Source organism: Chaetura pelagica, unplaced genomic scaffold (genome assembly GCF_000747805.2).
Source record: "Chaetura pelagica isolate M959 unplaced genomic scaffold, ChaPel_1.0 scaffold431, whole genome shotgun sequence".
NCBI classification, from domain to species: domain Eukaryota; kingdom Metazoa; phylum Chordata; class Aves; order Apodiformes; family Apodidae; genus Chaetura; species Chaetura pelagica.
Genome location: NW_009952162.1, coordinates 156391 through 178133, shown reverse-complemented (window position 1 = coordinate 178133; position 21743 = coordinate 156391). Strand labels below are relative to the sequence as shown.

Sequence of the window (21743 nt, the reverse complement as noted above, 5' to 3'; positions counted from 1 at the left end):
AGTTAAGTATAATTTAGAACCGCATCTCTAATAGGAGATTTTTTTAAACAGGGTGTGAATCTCTGGGTAAAAAATACAAAAACATACAATAAGGATCCCCCTTATGAAACTATATTTCAGAAAATAGATTAAATACCTGTATAAATTAAAAAGATTTACAGATAATTAATCTCATAAATTCACTGAAGTATAATTGTCAGATGTTTCCTTTTCATGGGTAAAGTGCTTTTTCTTTAACCCAAACTGGGAAAGTGACCAAGATGTCTCACTTGTCAGTAAAACAGGTAGCCCTGTCTCACCAGTCCAACTCCAAAATCCTCTGCTCTACAAGTAGTTTCTCTTCTTGAATCAGATACTGACTTCTGTAAACTGCTTTACGTTTCAGCTCCCACAGCAAAGAAAAGCTCAGGAGTGTTGTGAGTAATAACTACTTTTCTCAAAGATGGTGCTCCACAGGACAGCAAAGTTATAAGAATAAAGAAAGATAAGAAAATACACCCTCAAATCCTTTCTAAACCCTGCTTTTGAACGTATGTTGACCAGAGTTCTGAAAGTACTCACTGGGAGATTTACAGCTGTCTTCCATAACAGTTTGAACAAATGTAATTTGTTCAGCTCCAAGAATTTTTCAATAATTACCAGGGCAGGTTTGTAGGGTAGATAATATATTTTAATGGGCCAACTAATTAAGTTTAAATAAAGAAAAAGTTTTTGTCACAGGAGCTTTCTTCAGCAGAAGCAGCAGGGAAAAAAAAGAAGCCATACAATCTTTGAAATTAACTTTGGTTTTACCAACATGCTTCAGCCACACATACCTATAGAGACACGGTAGAGATATTCAGTATAATTTTCTTTGCATAAGCAAATAAACCTGCAATATGTGAAGTTCAGTTTTTGTGAAATTTGGAAAACAGGGAAATTTAAGATTCAAACTCAACTTTGTTTCCTGTATTTACTGAATAAATATGTTCTAACCAGTGATATACAGCTTAATAGTATTATGTAAGTAAAACTGACAAAAATGGGCTTAGTTTCCTGTAAAAGGACAGCTTTGCAATGCCATTCTGTACTCAACTTTATGGATACAGCAAGTACATTCTAAAACCTCATTTTGGGAAAATGCTTTTATCACCGTTTACAATAAAGGATTAAGAAGAAATTCTAGGTATTAAGAAAATATCTCTGAAGTAAGGAGGCTCAAGACTGAATGACAAGAAATTCTATTAAGTGAACAAGAGTGTAAGTTTTCCTAACAAAGGGGGAAGGTTTGGAAGAATGTTTGTCAGATACTCCACCAAATGAACGAAGAGATCTTTGCCATCTTTCAACTCCTATTGTAGCAGAGAAAAAACCCCACACTTACCAAAAAAACCCCCCAAAAACAAAACCAGAAACCAAACCAAACCAAAATCATCAAGCAGAGAACCTGACTTAAGGGGAAAATTAAAGATTGATCTGACTTAATTCAGTTGAAGAAGTCACCATCCAAATTAATGATTTCTATCAGAGACAAGTATTAAAATTAAAACTAAACTAAAAATAATTCATGTCTTTCTAGGGTGATATAAAGATAGGGCAATGCACAGAATAGCAGGATGGCATTTCTTCTCGATATACAAATGCAAGTGGTTTTTTCATAACTTTCTTTAATTACTAGTAATTTTTTTTTTCATTATTTTAATTATATATTTACTTTTATACTTCTTGACAGATTTTTGCCTTTGGTATTTTAAGCACAGGAGAGAATAATTTATGGGTTTGAATTTATGAAAAAAAGTTTAGGCTTCTAGGTTAATTTTGACACACTAACAGTAAGAACACTCCAGAGTCTATGTTTCATGATATTATGTTTCAAGAAATGGCTCTCATCAGAATCAGAAACTCAATTTGCATGTGAAAACCATGTTAATAGAAGTGTGATATTACAAAATATGGAAGCATCCACAGACTGACAGAAGTTGTTTATGAGAAACAAAACTGGGCTCTCTTTGAGGATTGCAAGGTGAGCTAACCATTGAGCAAAGTACATCTCAATATTTTTATTTTCTAGAAAATACCCCAAATTCCAAACCAAATATTTTTCTGAAAACTTGATGGATTACAAACTTGAGAAGTCGATAGCTTTGATTTGCCATAAACTCTGGAAAATCCAGAAAATTTTGTTCTTCCTTTGAGTTCTCAAGACTTCGCACTGTCAGGAAGAGAAGGGCAGGCTGGGTGATGGGAGCTCCTGGTCTGAGATACATGGTAGATTTCAGAACAAAATTCAACACAAAAATTTTTAAAAAGTGTTCATGTTTTACCAAAATAAAAAACTACCTCTCCAACCTGCTCATGCAGCCAAAATTCAATAATGAATTCCTTTTCTCGTACTTCTACATACTAATTGTCCACACCTTTTTATGTGCAGAAACATCACTGGGTTATCTGTGCATTCTTCTGGGGAAACTGACTCAATCTTTTCATAGAATCATAAAATCATAGAATGGTTTGAGTTGGAAGAACCTTAAAGATTATCTAGTTCCAACCCCCTGCATGGGCAGGGACACCTCCCGTTTGGTCAGGTTGCTCCAAGCCCCCTCCAATCTGGTCCTGGACACTTCAGGGATGGGGCTTCCACAATCTTCCTGGGCAACCTGTTGCAGTGTCTCACCAGCCTCACACTTAAGAATTTCCTCCTAATGTCCAACCTAAATCTTCCCTCTTTCAGTTTTGATCCATTACCCCTTGTCCTCTCACTACATGGGCCTTGTAAAAAGTCCCTCCCCAGCTTTTCCACAGGCCCCTTCAGGCACCAGAAAATTGGGTGGAATCGATGATCTTTAAGGTATTTTCCAGCCTAAGTGATTCTGTGATTCAGTGACTGGTTATTTATTCCCCAGAGTTTCATATAATATCCAAAGACATAACTGATTATTCATCTTGGTACCCTAAACAACTGCAGCTGCAGTTCCTCGAGGGTTTGGGGTGTGTTTTTTTTTCATTTTTAACCATATTGACATTCAACAACAGAAAGAGATCAGCTTTTGCAGATTATAGTCTATCCTTATTGTCTTTGGCAATTTGCACCCAAGATTAAAGATACAGTATTTACACCTAGATTTAACTCGTGAAAATACAACCTTCCAGCCACTGAAGATCAACAGATTGCATCATCAGTAAAAATTTCATTGGGAAGTAACTGTTAACTTGGTCTTAGTCTTAAATAAACTAACCAGATTTTAACTCCTAGACATTTCAGGAGATAGTGTAAACCCACTCCAGGTATTACTTGGGTCTTCATAACAAGTAAGACCAATATCTTTAAAACAGTTCCTTTATTTGCAAGAGAAGGTGAAATATGCGTAGTGTCCAAGCCTGTAGACTGCCATGTGGGAAAGCACTGTCCTCCACAAAGGTAACATATAGAGTGTGCCCCACAGCACAGGAGCTGGATTCTCTTTGTGACACCTGTCATGTGATGCTAGACAAGTAAGTTGCAAAAAAAAAATAAAATATTTCACTGGCACTCAATATAGTTTCCTGGGGACACAAAATGATTTGATAGTTTTGACTTAAATCTTTCACTGCCTAAGTTCCACTTGTAAAATACAGAGTAAAAGTTAATCTGTTTTACAGGGTTGTGAAAATAAAATACACTTATTAAGCATTTAGTCAAGTTTTCACAAGGGTTTGTAAATTAGAAATCCCAGCCTTTTGTGGACAGTGAGGCCAAGTGGGAGACAGGAACTAAATTAACCACTTGCCACTCTTCACTTGCTACACAGTAAAACCATACTTTTTCCTGGGTAAAATACTAATTTATTACAGAAAACTGAGAATATCATGAACAATTTCATCCCAAGAGTTGCCCAGTGACTCATTCATATTAAAAGAAAAAAGAATTAAAAAAACAGTCTGAAATGGCTATAGAGACAGAACAAAAAGTGCTTTTCTCCCAGACATTTGTGAGGTTTTACTCATTAATACACAAAAATTACTTTTGCTATACGTTCTGCAGAAGGAGAGACAGAAGAACGTGTTTCTAAACTAACCAAAAGAAACTGCAATAATTACTAAAATAATAACAGTGACAGCTGTTTGATCACTGGCTGGTGGGTGACAGAGCTCAACAGTAACAGGAGCTCCCACCTTCAGAAGGTCAAGCACAGACGAACCCACCATGGCCCTGGATTTCTCTTCCTCTCTAGTACTGATGAATTTTGAAATTTTCACACACTTTGATGCTTTTAAATAGCTTTTAAGTAATTTTCAGAACAGTATTTATTCCTTGTACACCAGTCTGGTCTCAAAGCTTCATGTTTCTCTTCTGCATAACTACCCTACTCTGCTTTATTACTCATGAAACTTCGCAACACAAGAAGTGAGGCTGTTATTAGCAAGAGAACTTCTGAGAGGCTGGTAAAAACTCAGCAGTGTCATTCCACAGTCTCTGCACTTAGTGCATTGGATTATAAGACTCTGAAACTCCCTGAAGGAGAGTTCAAAGACAAAACCTCTTTTAAATACTGCTTAGAATCTTCTGTTTTCAGTAGGGATGTAACAACTAAATAAGGTTATATATGAATATACAGAATGTTCTCTGCCCATGATAGAAAATCTTAAATTGTTACTTTGATTTATAACTATAATTCAAAATTATCATACTTGCTGTTTTAATATTCTTTCCTTTTGAGTAATGGGGAAACCAGGATGGGCAATTTTTAATATACATTTTTATCAGTTATGAGCAGTTTTTATTTTAATGTAAAATCACAGAAATGTCCCAAGACTGCTTTTCAGATCATTGTCATTCTAGACCATTAGCATGCAAGAAACATCCCTGAACCAAAACATGTGCCTTATCTGAAACAGTTTGATAACAGGAATACAACTGTAAATTAGGCTGTGGGGAATAGAGTCTGGTTAGTGTGTATTAATGGCTTCAAGTTTGAAGCTAATTTTGTATATTGAGATAACAATGAACAAACTTTGAAGACAAAAGTAAAATAATCAGGTGTTTTTCCAATATTCTTTCAGTATCTGTTTCATGCTGGGATTATAGTAATTGCAAATAGCATTTGTAGTTCTCTGTAACTCAAATAACCTTTTCAATAATGGGAAATAAGTCTGGATAAGAAGAAAATACTAAGGTTTCTTTGAATATATATTCAGCTGTCCTTGAAACATAATAAACCATTATAAAATGCAATAAAAATATAAAAAACTTGATAAGTGTGCATATAATATAATATTTTGGTGTTTTTTGTGTATGCTTCCAAGTTTCAATGTTAATGAAAGGAAAAAAATACATGTATATTATCAAATCAAGATTTAGCAAACAATGCCTAGAGAAAAAAAAAAAAAGAAAAAAAGGAAAATTATTATTTTTGCCATTGAACACTAATATGTGCCTCAGTTTCTGTCTGTAGCTGCATTGCTCTCTGAACATGTCAAAAGGAAAGAAAATTAAAATAACTAAAATAAATCTGCATGCACTAAAGTAATGAGCTCCAAATGTTGATGTTTTTACCAACAATAACTAGGACAAAAGAAATCCCTAATGATTTTCTTTTTCTCCTTTTTACCCTAGGCAAAGCCCATATTCACTACCTTAAGTCAAGATCTTCTTGATGAAGGATCACTTTTGCTCTGTGGTCCAGGATCTGAGCAAAAAAATCTAAACCAAATGTAAATATGGGAAACATCAGCAAAAAGTATGTGGATCCTTTCTTCAAGGCTAAAAGGGCTCCAAATGCAGAGAAATGTATGGAAAATCAGAAGCAAATATGAAATTCTTATCTTTGGAAGAATACTTTAAATAGGACTCTTTAGAATAATCCTTTCAAACTGCTCAAAGCTATATTACTAAGAAATCCCCAAAGGCAGAATTACAGTATGTGACAGTCTTCAAACAGTCTGCCTGTCCTTCAGCTTGTATCTAAAAGCTGCTCACCTTTCTAGAGGAAAAAGGACAGTTTTAACTGCTTGGTCTTCTGAAAATATAACAAAAAGCCACAAGAGTAAGAATAAGGAACGTACAAAGAAATATCTGAATTGTTACCTCTTTCTTCAGAGATTTATTTCAGTTAACTTATTCTATTTTTATAACTATTTTCTGTTAAGATGAAACTGACAGGAAGATATTGGAAGGACTGCAGAATCCTAGTGTCTCTGCTTAAACCCACTCTTGACAACGTGAAATGGCAACTCAGCCTTCAAGCTGAAAGTGCCTGATATCCGTAGCTGCAAGTAAGAAGTAATCTCTGACTGGAAACCCTGGGAATTCAGTAAACTGTTAAATGTCTTAACAAAAGAGAAAACAATAGAATAAGATGTATTGAAGGTGCTATATTTGTTCTAAAGTAAATTATCAGATTTCATCCCATTACATTTTTCCATCTCTGTTCTTTCACAAGTTTTATTTTTCCCTTTGACAGAGAATACACCTCTGAAACTTCCCTATAACGTCATTTCGTTCAGGTTCACATCAAGTATTACTCTTGGAGTGCTTGTATCTTTTTAAAAGACATCTTTTAAGTTAAATGCCGTTAAATAGCTGTTAGCATCTGAAATTGGGGGAGATCCATAAATAAAAAAAACTTTTTAAAAAATCAGGCAAGGTTAGTCAGTTTTGAAAATATTTAGAAGGGGGAAGGATTTTCTTTATAGTTCACAAAATGAATAGTAAAGTGACCTAATGGCCTAATTTGCTTGCAACAGAAACTTCCTAAATTTAATCTTAAGCTGTGTTACAAATCTTAGGGGATTGAACATTTAGACTCAATTGATCACTAGTTGTGTGCAAGTCCTTTATTTTTCCTCCAGCAGCATGGGCAATTTTATCTGACTGCTGGTGTTTCTGGCTTATTTATTTTTGGCAGCCAGCACACGTGCTTCCCCAACCAAGGTGGCAGTGACCTTTTGAGTTTAGTGTGACTTCGTTACACTCTCTTTAGTCTGACCCTAAGCAGGGCTGACGGCCTCTACAGCCACTGAAAGAAAGGAAGACTCAGAGGTCAACAGAGCAAGACCTGTTCCATGAGTTAGCCTCACGTGTTTTACTTCTTGTGTAGAAGCAGAAGTTGGAAATCCTAAAGTACAAAGCTCTTTAATATTGGACCCCAGTATTTGTCCTATGTGACAAGGATTTGCAGCAGCATGGAAAAGGTGAAGCGAGGTTTTGTTTCTATGCAAAGGCCAAAATTACTCAGGAAAAGGTTGGCAGACGCACAATGAATTTTCTTGCATATCCTTTTTTCCAAAGTTAGATCACACCAACGTTGTTGCATTCCAGTAACAACAGGTGTTCTTAACATCACAGGCTTTTGCAGTGAAGAAACCATGACCTTGCTGCTATTTATCAGTCTGGTGTATCCCTTTCTCTAGAACCAAAAATACCCTTTGTGGTTACCTTTAAGACGGAAAAACAAAGGAACCAAGATCTCCCATCTTTTGCTTCCCCTGCCTTCTAGACTAATTGAGTTACTGCTGTAGAGTATTTTGAAAACATGTTTTGAAGTGCTCAGAACAAATTTGAAGCTCTTCAGAAGGAAGTGGCTAACATAATGCTCCTGTTTCTCTATAGTATTTGGGGGAAATGATAGCCCCCCTGGCATCAGCTCATGACAATACTGCAAGAGGCACCTGCAGGAAACATCTTCACAGCCATTTGATAAAGCTCTGTAAATACTTGTAATAGCATAAGCACAGCAGCCAGGAATGACTGTTGGCAGTTGTGGTTTGTTGCTTACTTACTGTGTGAATTTAAACTAATGGCTCAATGTCTCTGAAATTCATTCTGTCTGTAAAACGGAGATAATACTCTCAGAAGTTTTTGCCCAGAATTAATTAGCTCCTATTTACGCACTGATCTTTTAAAAACAAAAACAATCCAGGCACTGTTTTTCATCCCGGCACACTTGGGGGGGAAAAAAAAAAAGAAATCTAAAAATTACAGAGACTCATTGCCTTCTGTGGTCAAGAGGGAGCTTTCTGATAATCTAGTTTGGAGTTTAGTAGGCACAGATTACCAACTCCCATGAAATAATTCAAGTAATGAGTTGTCAGTCTGGGCTGCAGAGTGGCATTCGTAAGGTTATTCAGTCTTGATTTCAAAACTGAAAATTATGGAAAATCAAATCTATCACATCCCTACGAAAGCTCTTCCAATGATTACTTAAATTCAGTGTTAAAAATATGCATTATTTATATTTGGGCTTTGTGTGGTTTCTTCATCCAGTCCCTGCATCTCACTTCTTTTGTTCTGTATTAAAGAATGGTTAATTATTATGGATAATTCTCCTTTGCAACAACCTGGCAAACTAGGATGAGAAAATACCAGCTATACCTCCATCATATCAAAATAATAATTAAGCTAATTAATAAAAACCAGTAATTTATCTGAAACAGCTTGGAAACTGACGTGATCTGGCTTGCAAAATGAGTACAGGCTTTCTGTTAAAGACACTAGCTTCCTCCCCAACCCCCTCCTCCCCCATTGATGGATGTGTAAAATCAACCTAAAATGACAGCATGGGTTTCCATTAATTTTTTGTTGAATTCATTCTCTTGCTGTGTCACTGTCTTCAACATCAGGGTTCAACCTCTTCTCAAACAGGATCACCAGAAAGTTTCCAGTGGTTACTCACATTATGCATTGTTATCTAGCTGGGACTATTATATGGTACTGTCACAGAAAACTTTCAGGCAGTCTCCACTGCACTTCATATAAATTCAACTGTGATTTAACTCCATGATACAAGCAATATAATAACAGTAGCTCATACTTCCATTTAAAAATTGTCATTCCTTTTTTTGTAAAATAACATCAGTTCAGATAATGTCAATGCAACCCAAATTGACTGCTTAGAATAACTCTGGTACAAATGTTAAACAGCTGTCATATTAATAAATCAGACATGATGGTGAGTATCTAAGGTCTAGAAACAATGTCATCAAGCTTCAATCCATCCTTGAATAAAGATGTATTTTTTCAAAAAGCACATTTCATACTCATATATGCACACAACTGTTTAGCCTTGTTAGTCAAAGCTTGCTTAGGGAAGGAGAAAAGCAATGTATTTTAAACAATGGAGAGCAAAGCAAAGTGGAAAGAAAGCAGCAGTGATAGATCCTTGTTTTCAGCAGTTTTTCATAAAGCCGAGTTTCATTGACAGGAATGAATCAATGGTCCTTCATAAAAGGGAAATCAATTAGAAAGTCATTACCTGAAAATTAGCACTCAAAAAACAAAATTCCATTTTAAGGCCAATTAGACTATATGTCACTACTAAGTTGAATTGCACTTGCATTGATGTATGCAAAATTATGAACATCCTCCATCCTTAAAAGATGTAGAGAGTGAAAAATTAAAGAACATGTTTATAGACACTATTGTATTTATTTTTGCAAGATATATCTCGAGCAGCAGATGATTATGCTGGGCTTTGTAACAACTTCACATTGTTTATCTCAGATTCTCACTGGAGAGACTCTCTGACATTCTCACTGGAGTTACAGCAGTTGAGGAAGCCTTACTTTGCTGTCTAACAGCACATAGAAAAACAACTACTGTAAAAGCCAGGGAGAGGGCTGAAGGCAGGTAAGTACACAAACAACCTCTTTCTCCCAATGGTTTGCCATAGTCCTGGCATGATTTGTGTTTTGTGCCACACTGGAAAGGCAAATATTGCTAAGTTTTGAGAAGCAGAAGTAGACAGCATCTCACAGAAGAGCTAAAATCTTCCCCTGGGCTGCAGCTGGAGACTTGGCCCTACTTGTCTTCCTATCTACAGTAATCAGGCTAATCCATCATGCCTGGGTCTGCAGCACCTAAAGAGTGGTATATCCCTCCCTTGTAAGTTTGGTCTGAGTAAAAGAAGGCAGCAGAAATTATCCTCTAAAAGCAGGATGCTGCATCTTGCAGATGAAGCTGTATTGTAATAAGAACACCTCATTAACTCATCTTTGCAAGGGAGGGGGCCCTCCTGCTACATATACCGTTAAGAGTTTTAATCTTAAACACAAACAATGAAGATCAAATAAACAAGACACAGAAGTACAAATTCATTACAGAACATTAAGGACATCTTAATCACATACTCAGTGTCTTGCACACACTTAGAATTAGGTTAAATAGCTAAAATATAAGTACCTTCATGAAATGACAGGCTTTTCTGAGGTGGGGTAAGAGGGTTCCACTTCAAGAGCTTAATTTCAAGGCTAAATTGAAGTACCTAGTGAGAGGCATGCTGGAATACACAAGATATCCCCACCAGCCCAGCAGACAGGACACAATGTGCAGGAGGTCTGAGATGACCAACAGCTTGTGGCCAGGCAGCACACCTGAGGTCTCTCAGCTGGTGCTGGGTACTTACATTCAGGAAATGGAATTGCACTCTAGACCACATCTGTCTGTGTGTGAGATTAATCTTGCCCTAGGGCTATTTACTTACCTTCTAGCACAATAAACCTAGTTCAGAGAAGTTTAGATAAAGGTCTACCCAAGTGTTCTGGAAACAGTTACTTGCACATTAGAAGAAGGTATGCTATGCCATAGGAATGTATAGAGTAGAAGGTTCACCTAAAATTTCCTATTTCTTCAGTTATACTGATGAGCATTTTTGCCTTTGGATTCAGTAATGTCTGGGAACAAACATACCAAAGTCCTACCAGATTACATTTATGCTGGAGTACATTTGGTCTGGGTTGACAAATTCATCATCAAATTTAGACAATAATTGAGTCAAATAATACAGCGCAAAACATTTCCATCTATAAATCCATAACTGAGCAAAAAGGCCATGATTTTGAAGTGTTAACCTGGATCTATGGAGTGGTAATGAAAAAATTACATGTCAGAAATTAATACAAATATTTATTTATAATAAATTATAATTTTGCTTATAATATTAAGAATATTTTAATATTTTTTAAAGACTGTTACTGGAGTTGTACACTTAGGAAATCCAGAATGTCCCTAATTTAATCCACAACTAACAAAATTTATATTTAAAGTACATTGCATTTTTATACTACCTTTTCATACAGGATAAAAGATGGTTATTAAATCAAATTATACCTAACTTAGGTGTCAGTGTGCATAAATGGCCCACATTAAATAATATATATGAAAAATTTCTGAATGTTCATGTGTATTTTAAATAACGTAGCTCAGGTTCTTTGGCTCTACTTCTAAATAACCCAAGGTGTTTCAGCAGAATGCCTAGACATCTAAGTCACTGCCCATGTTTAGGAAAGTGGTTTGATCACTCATGAAAGGTTCTCTTAAGAGGAAGGATCACAGAATGAATAGTGAGTACCTTATCTTTTTTTTCCAGCAGGTCAATCAGTATACCAGCTCTGCTTTCTTTGCACATCATCTGTAAATGAGAATGTTGAGGGCTGACTTTTCAGTGTGTTAAGGGAAAAACAACTACAGCAGTAAATTATGAGAATATATAAGAAGTTGGTTCTAATCACAACTATGCAATGTTGTATGCCAAAATGTAGCATTAAACCTTTAGGGCTATGCCGGAAAATTGCAGTGTGGAGCTGTGACAATGCACTTGCCTTTGACAGCTACATCTTGACATAATGTTTGAAATATGTGAGTGAGTGACCTGGTCCGTTCTAGGCCCAGGTGAGATGCTGCATTTCCATTTAGGGGAAAGTTCATAAATTCAGGTACCTACAATCCATGTAAAATTTAAAATAAACACATCCAATACCTGAAACGAACCTATAAGAAGGCTGGGGAGACCAGTTCACAAGGTAGCGATAGGACAAGGGGTAATGGTTTTGAGCCAGTGAAGGGTAGATTTAGGTTGGACATTAAGAAAAAGTTCCTTAATATGAGAGTGGTGGATCACTGGAACAGGTTGCTTAGAGAGGTGGTGGGGGCCCCATCCCTGGGGACATTTATGACCAGGCTTGATGGGGCTCTGAGCAATCAGCTCTAGTGTGAGATGTCCCTGCTTATTGTAGGGGGGCTGGACTAGATGACCTTTACAGGTCCCTTCCAATCCAAGACATTCTATAATTCTATAATTCATCTTCTCAGACTGTTATTGTACTGATGTATTTTAAAAGATCATAAAAGTCATAAATGAACAAAGCTTTGTAGAGTCAAACACTAAGTATTGTAATGATGGTATTGAGCTCCCAAGTGCTAAAAAAAGGTAAAAGAAAAAAGTGGGGAAGAGAAAAGAAAGATCAGTGACAAAAATTCTCCTTTAAAATTACAGAGCCAGCATGTCCATTTTTTTTTTTTTTTTTCCAATTTGTGCTGACAAATGCCTGGAAACAGCAAAAATCAGGGAAATGGTGGGTCCACTGGTAGTTGCTGTGTTTGATAAAGTCTCTAGCTTATTACAAGTTGATTTCATGATTTAGAAACAGCAGAAAATTTCAGTCCTGCCTGCTTAATAGGATAAGACACTCTTGGAATGTATAGTAGTGCATCTTACTAGTGAAGCCTTGTATGTATCACTCAGAGTTTCAAGTTTGTATAGTGAAGAAATAGCATCAGAAATTTCTTTGCTATAGTCATTAGGCTTTAGTTTCTAATAAGAAAAAATAGAATATTGCATTTAATGAGCTTTTTAAAAAGTACTTAACAAGTATTTTCCTAAATAGAAATTGCCCTAACCTTAACAAAAACTCTGCTGCTAGTGAAAATCTGAACAATCCTATAGTCCTTGCTTATGGCTCAATAAAAGCCAAATTATCCTCTCCTTCAGCAACAGGGTTCATCACACTTTACTGGAACACAGAAAAGTTTAGGTACAGAGGAAGTGTCATGGTCTACATGCATGATATGATGTTCTCTATTTTTGCACAGATCCTTCTTTAACCTTCCCTAACTTCTTATTAACTATCGGTCTGAACCAAGGGGATGATCAACAAATAGTTTCAGGTAGAAAGAGAGAGAGTGGATTGGAGTAGATGTATTAAACACAGAGATCCTTTTGCTACATGACAGAAATTAAAAGACAATGTAAAAGGATGAGTAGAGATAATATGTGGAGATAATCAAGTGCAATTCCCATCTTCTGTTTTTTTCCATAAGGTAGAAAATTTGGACACAGAGTGCAAAAGCAAAATAGCTAATAGGAAAGAATGGTTCACAGTGGAAATGGCCACACTAGAAACAAACCCCGAAGAAGTCGTGTCAGACATATTTATGAAGGCAAGATAATGTCTACCCAAAACAGACTGAAGAAAACAATGCATGAAACCTTAAGTCCTTTTGGCAGGATTTACGAATCTATCAAATCTGGACAATAGGGAGTGGGGAACAAAGGGATGGGGAAAGACAAGGATTCATGAGCAACCTGCATATTTATGAAGTTTAAGAAAGGTAAATACAGCTATCCAGAAAACTACAGCGTAAACTTACTCAATGCTAAATTCATTTTGAAGCAAAGAACAAAGGAAGATGTATACATCTCTGGGAAACAATAACAGCCGTCAAGGGGAGAGTTTAGCTAACCTGCCTGATCTCTTCAGCAAGACAATTTTTTTGGTGTTGGTTGTTTTGTTGTGTGTGGCATCTCTGGGAAACAATAACAGCCGTCAAGGGTAGAGTTTAGCTAACCTGCCTGATCATTCCGCAAGACAATTTTTTTGGTGTTGGTTGGTTTGTTGTGTGCGTTTTTTTTTAATAACAGCAACAGAATACAGGCAGATTTCAATGTACTGTTTGCTATTCACTCATGGCAGACTAATAATTGAGATGGAGAAGATAGCAAATAGGGTAAGATTTGGAAAAGAGCCAAGGGAACATGACAAGGGACCTAGGAGAAGAGAGTATTGGTTGAGTTTCTCAATACTCTTTCTTGGATTTTGCATTATTTCATTAATGAATTGGACAAAGGAAGCAAGGCATGTGCTAATGAATGCATAGATGATATGAAGCCTGAAGCCTTTATGAAGATCAAGGAAAAATTAGACTTGAGCAATGAAGTGATAAATCTTAAGAGAAGCTACATAATGGGAAGTCAGAGGACCTTATCTAGGAACCAGATTACAATTCGTCAGTAACAAACCATTAAGGACAGTATTCACCCATAAGTTCTAAAGAACCCAAGGATGAAACAGCTGAATTACTAACAATGGTGACTAACTTCTCATATACAACTGCTTTGGTACCTAGCAATTGGAGCGTGGCCATTTTTTTAAATCCTTCAGACAGCCAGAGATTACAGACCAGTAAGGTTCTCATCTGTATCAAACAAAGTCTTATAAACTACAATAATGAGTAGAATCACAGCAGTTACCTGAATATTTATGATCTGCTTGAGAAGAACCAATTTGGCTTTTACAAAAAAAAAATCCTTCATTATAAACCCACAGAAGTTCACTGAAAGAGCAAATATGCATACAGGTGATCTGGTTAATGTAATAAATTAAGCTTCCCAAAAGGCTGTTGACAATATCCCTCACCAAAGCCTTTTAAAGGTGACTAAGCAGTTATAGTGTAAGGAAGATCCTTAGATGGCTAAAGAACAGGTTAAAAGAGACACAGTAGGAAATGTTGAGTTCTAACTGTGGAAATCTCCACTGGAATTGTGCTGATGCCTGTAGTGCTTGGCATACTCATAAACTATATAGGGAACTGGAGAAGAAGAGAGATAAGACAGTTTCCTGGTGGTACTAAATGATTTAGAGTGAGTGGTAAGAGAGAGGGAGCACTGTGAATAACTGCAGTAGAATATGTCTTACAAGCCTGAATGACTGGAATTAAGTGTAGATAAATGTAAAGTGCCACATGGGGAAAAGACTATCCTAATTTCACATAAAAATTATGAGCTCTGAACTAACCATTATTATTCAAAAGAGAGGCCTTAGGATTATATTAGGTAGTTCCATGGAACACTCAGCTCACTGCTCAGTAGCAGTGAAAAATTAAATTGAATGCTAGCAGAGAAGTACAGAAAATACAGCTATGCCACTGCAAACCATGGTTCACATAATGTAAAGTTGTAGTCCTCTCATCTCAAAAAGGATATAAAAAAGATAAGGAATGAAACTTGTGTAGGAGGAACAAGTAATGTATGAGTCTTCAGTCTGAAAAATAAATTACTTCCTTGGAATATGAAGGTTTACGAAATCACAAGGCGAGAGTGTAAAAGGGATCAACTTTTCACAGCCTCTTCCTGGTTAAGTACATACTGGGTATCGAATAAAGGTAGGTTCAAAACAATCAAAAACAGATGAAACACAACAAAGGGGCAGCAACTTACAAAACTGATTACCACGGAAGTTGTGGTTATTAAAGGTCTATGTGGGGTTAGGAAAGAATCCATTGAGGGTTACTAAATAAATGATACCACATGTGACTCAAGAATTCTTTGAGCAGAAACTAATTAGAAGGTAGATGCATTTTACATGTAAGCATCACACATACCTCCTCCACTTTTCGTTTTCCCCAGTCATTTCCTTATGAACAATGTGGGAGACACAACAGTTCCATTTTTCATCTGATTAGTTATGGCCATGTTTGAGTTGTTCTTGTTCTGTTCTATGCAATACAGGCAAGTTTTATTGACTACCTGCTATATTGCAATAGGGCAGGCAAATGATATATTTCAATTTGTGTGTTTCAAACTTTTTCTTTTTCCTCCAGCAGAAAAAGGTAAATATTAATGCTAGTGTTTGAGGCACTGGAAAACTTCCCCCTGCTTTGTATGGGCAGTTCATCTTCATAGACCTAAAACATGAAAATGGTATATAGAAAAAATGCTCAAGATGAACCAGGGAAACAAAGTCTGACCAGAGAAGCACAAACGTACTTGGTACACATAACACAAAGAAAAAGAAAAACCCTTATAACTAGTGCTTATAAAAACATCAAATAAAATAAATGGTAGTGGGACAAAAGGAAAAAAGTTGCAATGGTTATCAAATATTCATTACTAAAATTAGGACAGAAGTTGAAAAAAGGTTTCTCACCAGCACCAGGAGTGAAATTCTGACCTAAACTTCAAATAGACTTAGCAAGGCTAAGAAATCTAACTCAGAGAGGCAGAGTCTTTGTTTGTATAAGGTCTTGTATGCTGCAGTTGCTAGCAACAGCACACAACTGGGTATTATCAGCTAAGAGATCTCTGGCAGATCCCTATCCTCACATAATGTAAAGTTGTAGTCCTCTCATCTCAAAAAGGATATAAAAAAGATAAGGAATGAAACTTGTGTAGGAGGAACAAGTAATGTATGAGTCTTCAGTCTGAAAAATAAATTACTTCCTTGGAATATGAAGGTTTACGAAATCACAAGGCGAGAGTGTAAAAGGGATCAACTTTTCACAGCCTCTTCCTGGTTAAGTACATACTGGGTATCGAATAAAGGTAGGTTCAAAACAATCAAAAACAGATGAAACACAACAAAGGGGCAGCAACTTACAAAACTGATTACCACGGAAGTTGTGGTTATTAAAGGTCTATGTGGGGTTAGGAAAGAATCCATTGAGGGTTACTAAATAAATGATACCACGTGTGACTCAAGAATTCTTTGAGCAGAAACAAATTAGAAGGTAGATGCATTTTACATGTAAGCATCACACATACCTCCTCCACTTTTCGTTTTCCCCAGTCATTTCCTTATGAACAATGTGGGAGACACAACAGTTCCATTTTTCATCTGATTAGTTATGGCCATGTTTGAGTTGTTCTTGTTCTGTTCTATGCAATACAGGCAAGTTTTATTGACTACCTGCTATATTGCAATAGGGCAGGCAAATGATATATTTCAATTTGTGTGTTTCAAACTTTTTCTTTTTCCTCCAGCAGAAAAAGGTAAATATTAATGCTAGTGTTTGAGGCACTGGAAAACTTCCCCCTGCTTTGTATGGGCAGTTCATCTTCATAGACCTAAAACATGAAAATGGTATATAGAAAAAATGCTCAAGATGAACCAGGGAAACAAAGTCTGACCAGAGAAGCACAAACGTACTTGGTACACATAACACAAAGAAAAAGAAAAACCCTTATAACTAGTGCTTATAAAAACATCAAATAAAATAAATGGTAGTGGGACAAAAGGAAAAAAGTTGCAATGGTTATCAAATATTCATTACTAAAATTAGGACAGAAGTTGAAAAAAGGTTTCTCACCAGCACCAGGAGTGAAATTCTGACCTAAACTTCAAATAGACTTAGCAAGGCTAAGAAATCTAACTCAGAGAGGCAGTCTTTGTTTGTATAAGGTCTTGTATGCTGCAGTTGCTAGCAACAGCACACAACTGGGTATTATCAGCTAAGAGATCTCTGGCAGATCCCTATCCTATGTTCATATAATCTTTTAATTTTTTTTTTTTTAACTGCAAAACAAATTTTAAAATATTCTGTAATCTCCCATTGGAGAGATTCAAGAAGTTTTACAGTTGGTTTGTCTCAGAATGCTTCAACAAACTAGGAAATGCATTTCTGTATAGCTGCGGCTTCGATCACAGTTACAGAAAATAATAATAAATTATAAAATACCAGGTTGCTTGATGCTTCATTCATGTGCAAATATCTATTCCAGTAGTTTTCAAAATTTGATGCACTAGGAACTGTATCCCCTAAGTGGTCTCTATTCACTAAGTGAGAAAAACAGAGTGAACTCGACACCTGACAATTAGTTTGTTTTCCTAGGATAAAAATGTTTAATATGATAAAAGCCTAAACTGTATGTTTTTCTTGTGATTAATAGGAAATAATTAAAATAAATATTTACAAATCTTCTTGTCTAAATTAAAATAAAAAAATACTCTCTGAAAAATAATTTTAACTAAAACACAGTTGTCTTAAGTGAGAAGCATTTCACTTGTTGTCTGTTATCCAGTCCAAGCACATCAAGAAAGTAGATTTCTCACACTCTTTTCCAAGAATTCTCCATATTCAAAATATTAATGTGTAAATGACAGATTATTACTATTACGATAATAGTAAGTAGTAGTCCTTTTCCATCACTGAGATTTGACTATGGACAGGGTTTTGTTCATAAAAAATTCAGTTTCCAGTTTAGACCAAGGATGGACAGTGCTGTTACCCTCTGCAGATACTAGGAAATCTAAGAGAAATAATAATCTGGAAGGATGGTTTCACTATGATTTATTATAAGATGTGTAGAGATAAGAGGACTGCAGTAGGTAGACTTCCGTCGCTCTAAAAATCCCAGGATGCACAGAAAGCACCGTGAAATAAAGCAGAAAGGTGTGTAAATAGGAAAAGGGAAAGCTCTGCAAAGAAGTTGTTGAAGTCTAATACGGGACACTAGAAAGAGAATTCAAAGTGCAACTTAGGGTTGCTTCATCAGCATGCATGGAAGGTGTCACTGTTTGACTCAGGTCTGACAACAATGCTCTCGAACCCCTTCCCCTCCCACTCAGGTAGAGAAGGAGAGAGAGAAAAAGAGAGAGACTTGGCTGGATAGAAAACTAAACTACACAGCTTTAATTAAACACTAATGATATAAGAAAATATATACAATTATATACAGATATGTTCAGATATGTGCAAAAAGCCTCTCTCCTTCCCCCACCCCCAGCAACTCCCATGGCATCTCCTGAGCTGGAACAGTCCTGAGGAATCCCAGAGCTGCTGCTGGAGAAAGCAGAGAGTGATGAGGGTCAGGAGAGCTGGAGCTTAAGGGTCGATGGTGATGGATGGACAGAGTCCTCCCTGGACGCCGGCCATGGATGGAAGAGAAGGGGAGAAGAAGAAGGAAGGAAGTTGTCTTCTGTGATCTCTGACCTTCCTCTGAGCTTACGTAGATATATGGAATGGAATATCTCTGGCCAGTCTTGCTGTTTGTCTAACTCAGCCTCCAACGGGGGGGTCACAGATCTCCCCACAGTGTCTGAGCTGGCAGAGTGAAGGTGCAACCTTGGAGACCCAGCAGGTAGGAAAACATTCCGCTGTCTTATCAGCATTAGTTAGAACACACTGTTCCTTAGTAAAAGAAAGCTTGCTGAAGGAAAAAAAAAAAAAAAAATCAGTAAAAGGAAAACTGGCTTCATCCTGACTCAAACCAGGACAGAAGGTGATCTTAGTTGTCATATCACAGATGAATTAGTGATCACTTTGCATTTTAGAGAGGTGAGTGAAACAGTTTTCTATAATTAAAAATAAAATGTGTATGTATGCTAACAACTAGGGTCTAAGATCAGCCTAGACATATTCTGTTCTTGAAGGATCACTCTCTTCTTTTCACACTCCTGACACCACAACATGAAGCTGATAAAGGACCTTAAAGGTGAAAAGATTAATAAAAACTCTAGAGAAATGAGGAAAGGAAGGTGCAATTGTTTGTAAGTGAAAAGAGGACGCTGTTGAAGTCAAAGCCAATGGCAAAGGTAAAGGAAGGTAAAAACAAATTAACCATGAGGTTATGGTCACTGGGATGGTACCTGCAGAAAAGGATGAAGAAAAAGCCACCAACAGTGGCCAGGAAAGCTGCCAAGTAAGTACAAATACAGAGAATAAGAAAACTGCTGTGATATCGATGGGTATAGGTAGGTATGAGCAGAAGAAAATAGGTTAATGGATATGAGTGGAAGATGGGTAAGAAATAATATTTTCAATTAAAGAAAAGAGCAACAGGAGGGGCACTTCTACAGTTTTAACACAATCCTGAAATTGGGATTTGGAAATCTTTTATACAAACACATGATTTTGAATTTTTATATGCCTTAAACTATAAGAAGGTTGCAGCAGAATTTTACATTTCTGTGCTTTTAATTTCTGTATTATGTTCCTATTAAAGTTTGATTTCCTCTCATGTATCTTCTTTTTTAAAAGATGAAGATATCCACATTCCTCAATGTAAATTCTACTCTATGTGCAACTGACATTTTCTTGACCTTGACAATTTTTTATGCAAAAATAGAAGAGCAGCTACCACATGGGTTTCCAGTTTCCCATGTGCATTATTAGTTCCCAGGTGTATTTCCAGTTCCAGACTATGGTATGCATTACAAGGTATTTCAGTATGTGAGTAGGCAACAGTCAGCAGTTTTATAAAGGAAAAGAAAACCCTTTTCTCCTTAGCTATTTAAGCTTTTTCCCAGGAGTGTTTTAACACTTGAACAGGTTTCAAAACTGCTCCAGGCAGTATGGTACAAACTAATTTTAATATGTTTCAGTACATTAGGTTTAAGGAACAATACTGACTTCTTTGCTCTAATGTTGTCCAAATCTCTTTGCTAAAATAAACCATTGGACATAAGGAAGACTTGGCTTTTTAAATGGTCTTTTCTGTAACTTTGAAGAGTTAAGAGTTGTATGTCCTAAACATGCATTTGCTCCAGTATTGCTGAAGTACAGTCCAAAACATATTTTAAAGATATTTTATGCTTAGTAAGATGAAGAAACCCTGTCTGTATCACGAATAGTTTGTTCAGACTGTAGTTCCCATTATGCTCTCTTCTTTCTTCAAATATGCACATCAGCCAATAGACCAGCAACCAGCAAGTAGTATCAGTCCGTTTCTATTTTTCTGTTAGGAGGAATTCAGCCAAAGGCAAAAGGTAACCTGAAATGCTCTGCAAAATTTGCCTTCATGGACTGGGAAGAGTAATTGCAAAAAAAAAATTAATATGGTCTCGATATGGCAAGTTTAGTCTTTCATTTTCCAAGTGACTCTTCAAAAATAGTTACTGCAGTAGATTTCTGAGCAAAAATCTTGACAATGAAGAACTGATCTATCATTCATTTTGCTTATTATCAATGTTTTAAGCAAGTATCTTCATATATAATAGTTACATCTTGTTATTAATCTATTAAATAGTCCTATCCAAGTATAGACATTTTTAGAATAATGGATTTATGCTTTTTACTGTTCCACTGTTTTAGACACCAAAAATATGTTTTGTTAAATTCATCAATCAAAAAAATATAGGGCCAGTAATTGTTATTCAGTCATGAGATCTGATAGCTTCTTTATTGATATGCTATTATATTTGACTGATGAAAAAGGGATATGATAACCATTCTGCTAAACTGTTCAAAACTCACTCTTGCATAATGTATCATATATCAGAATTTAGAATTACTTTCTAGGGCATTAAAATTTCAACTTCAAGTTTTTATTTGTTTTTATTAGAGGAACAGAAAACACACTGATTTTGAAGATTAAAAAAAATGCAACACCAAAAAATAATCAATTTCTGTACAGTAGTCTGTATGCCATAACAAATGATGGCATTTCATTTTAAGTGTTTAAGGCATAACAAGCAAAGGATATTAAAAGGTCACAAGCTGTCTATTATTGCAGCTAAAGCACAGTCTATTTCAAACTGACTGGCTTCTCTCTGACTACTGTCTGCCAGTTTGTTTTCTATACTTTGCTATTTCCTCAGTCATGTTATATGGGTGGAGGCTAAGTCCTCAGTGTTAACCCATTCATGAGAAGTATACAGTTTAACTAAAATATAAGGGTTTATTTCATTCTACTGCAAACAAGTGTCCTCAGGTTGAGGGAAAGAAGTTCATCTTTAGCTCCTTGTGTCATCTGACCATGTTGAACAGCCATTATAAGAAGAGCAACATTTACTCCCCTTGGATGCTTATTTCATATACACTTATTAAAATGTATACAAAGCTAATTTGATATGTGCATGTATGATTTCAACTTTCATGATTCCAGCATGCCCCATGAACTTTTTGTATACTATCTGACATATACAAATACCACTTCTCATTCCTAAAGTGAGAACCACGTACAGAGATAACAGTTAGATACAACCACAACAGAACCTTTTTGCCAAGGAACACTATA

At 36.1% G+C, this 21743-nt stretch overlaps 1 protein-coding gene across 1 annotated transcript in view; it reads right to left on the bottom strand.

Annotated features, from left to right (window-relative positions):
• LOC104397307 (contactin-associated protein-like 2) overlaps window positions 1–21743 on the bottom strand; it is a gene marked incomplete at both ends in the record, with an annotated part of 638963 nt that overhangs the window by 493729 nt on the left and 123491 nt on the right. The window lies entirely within an intron of this gene.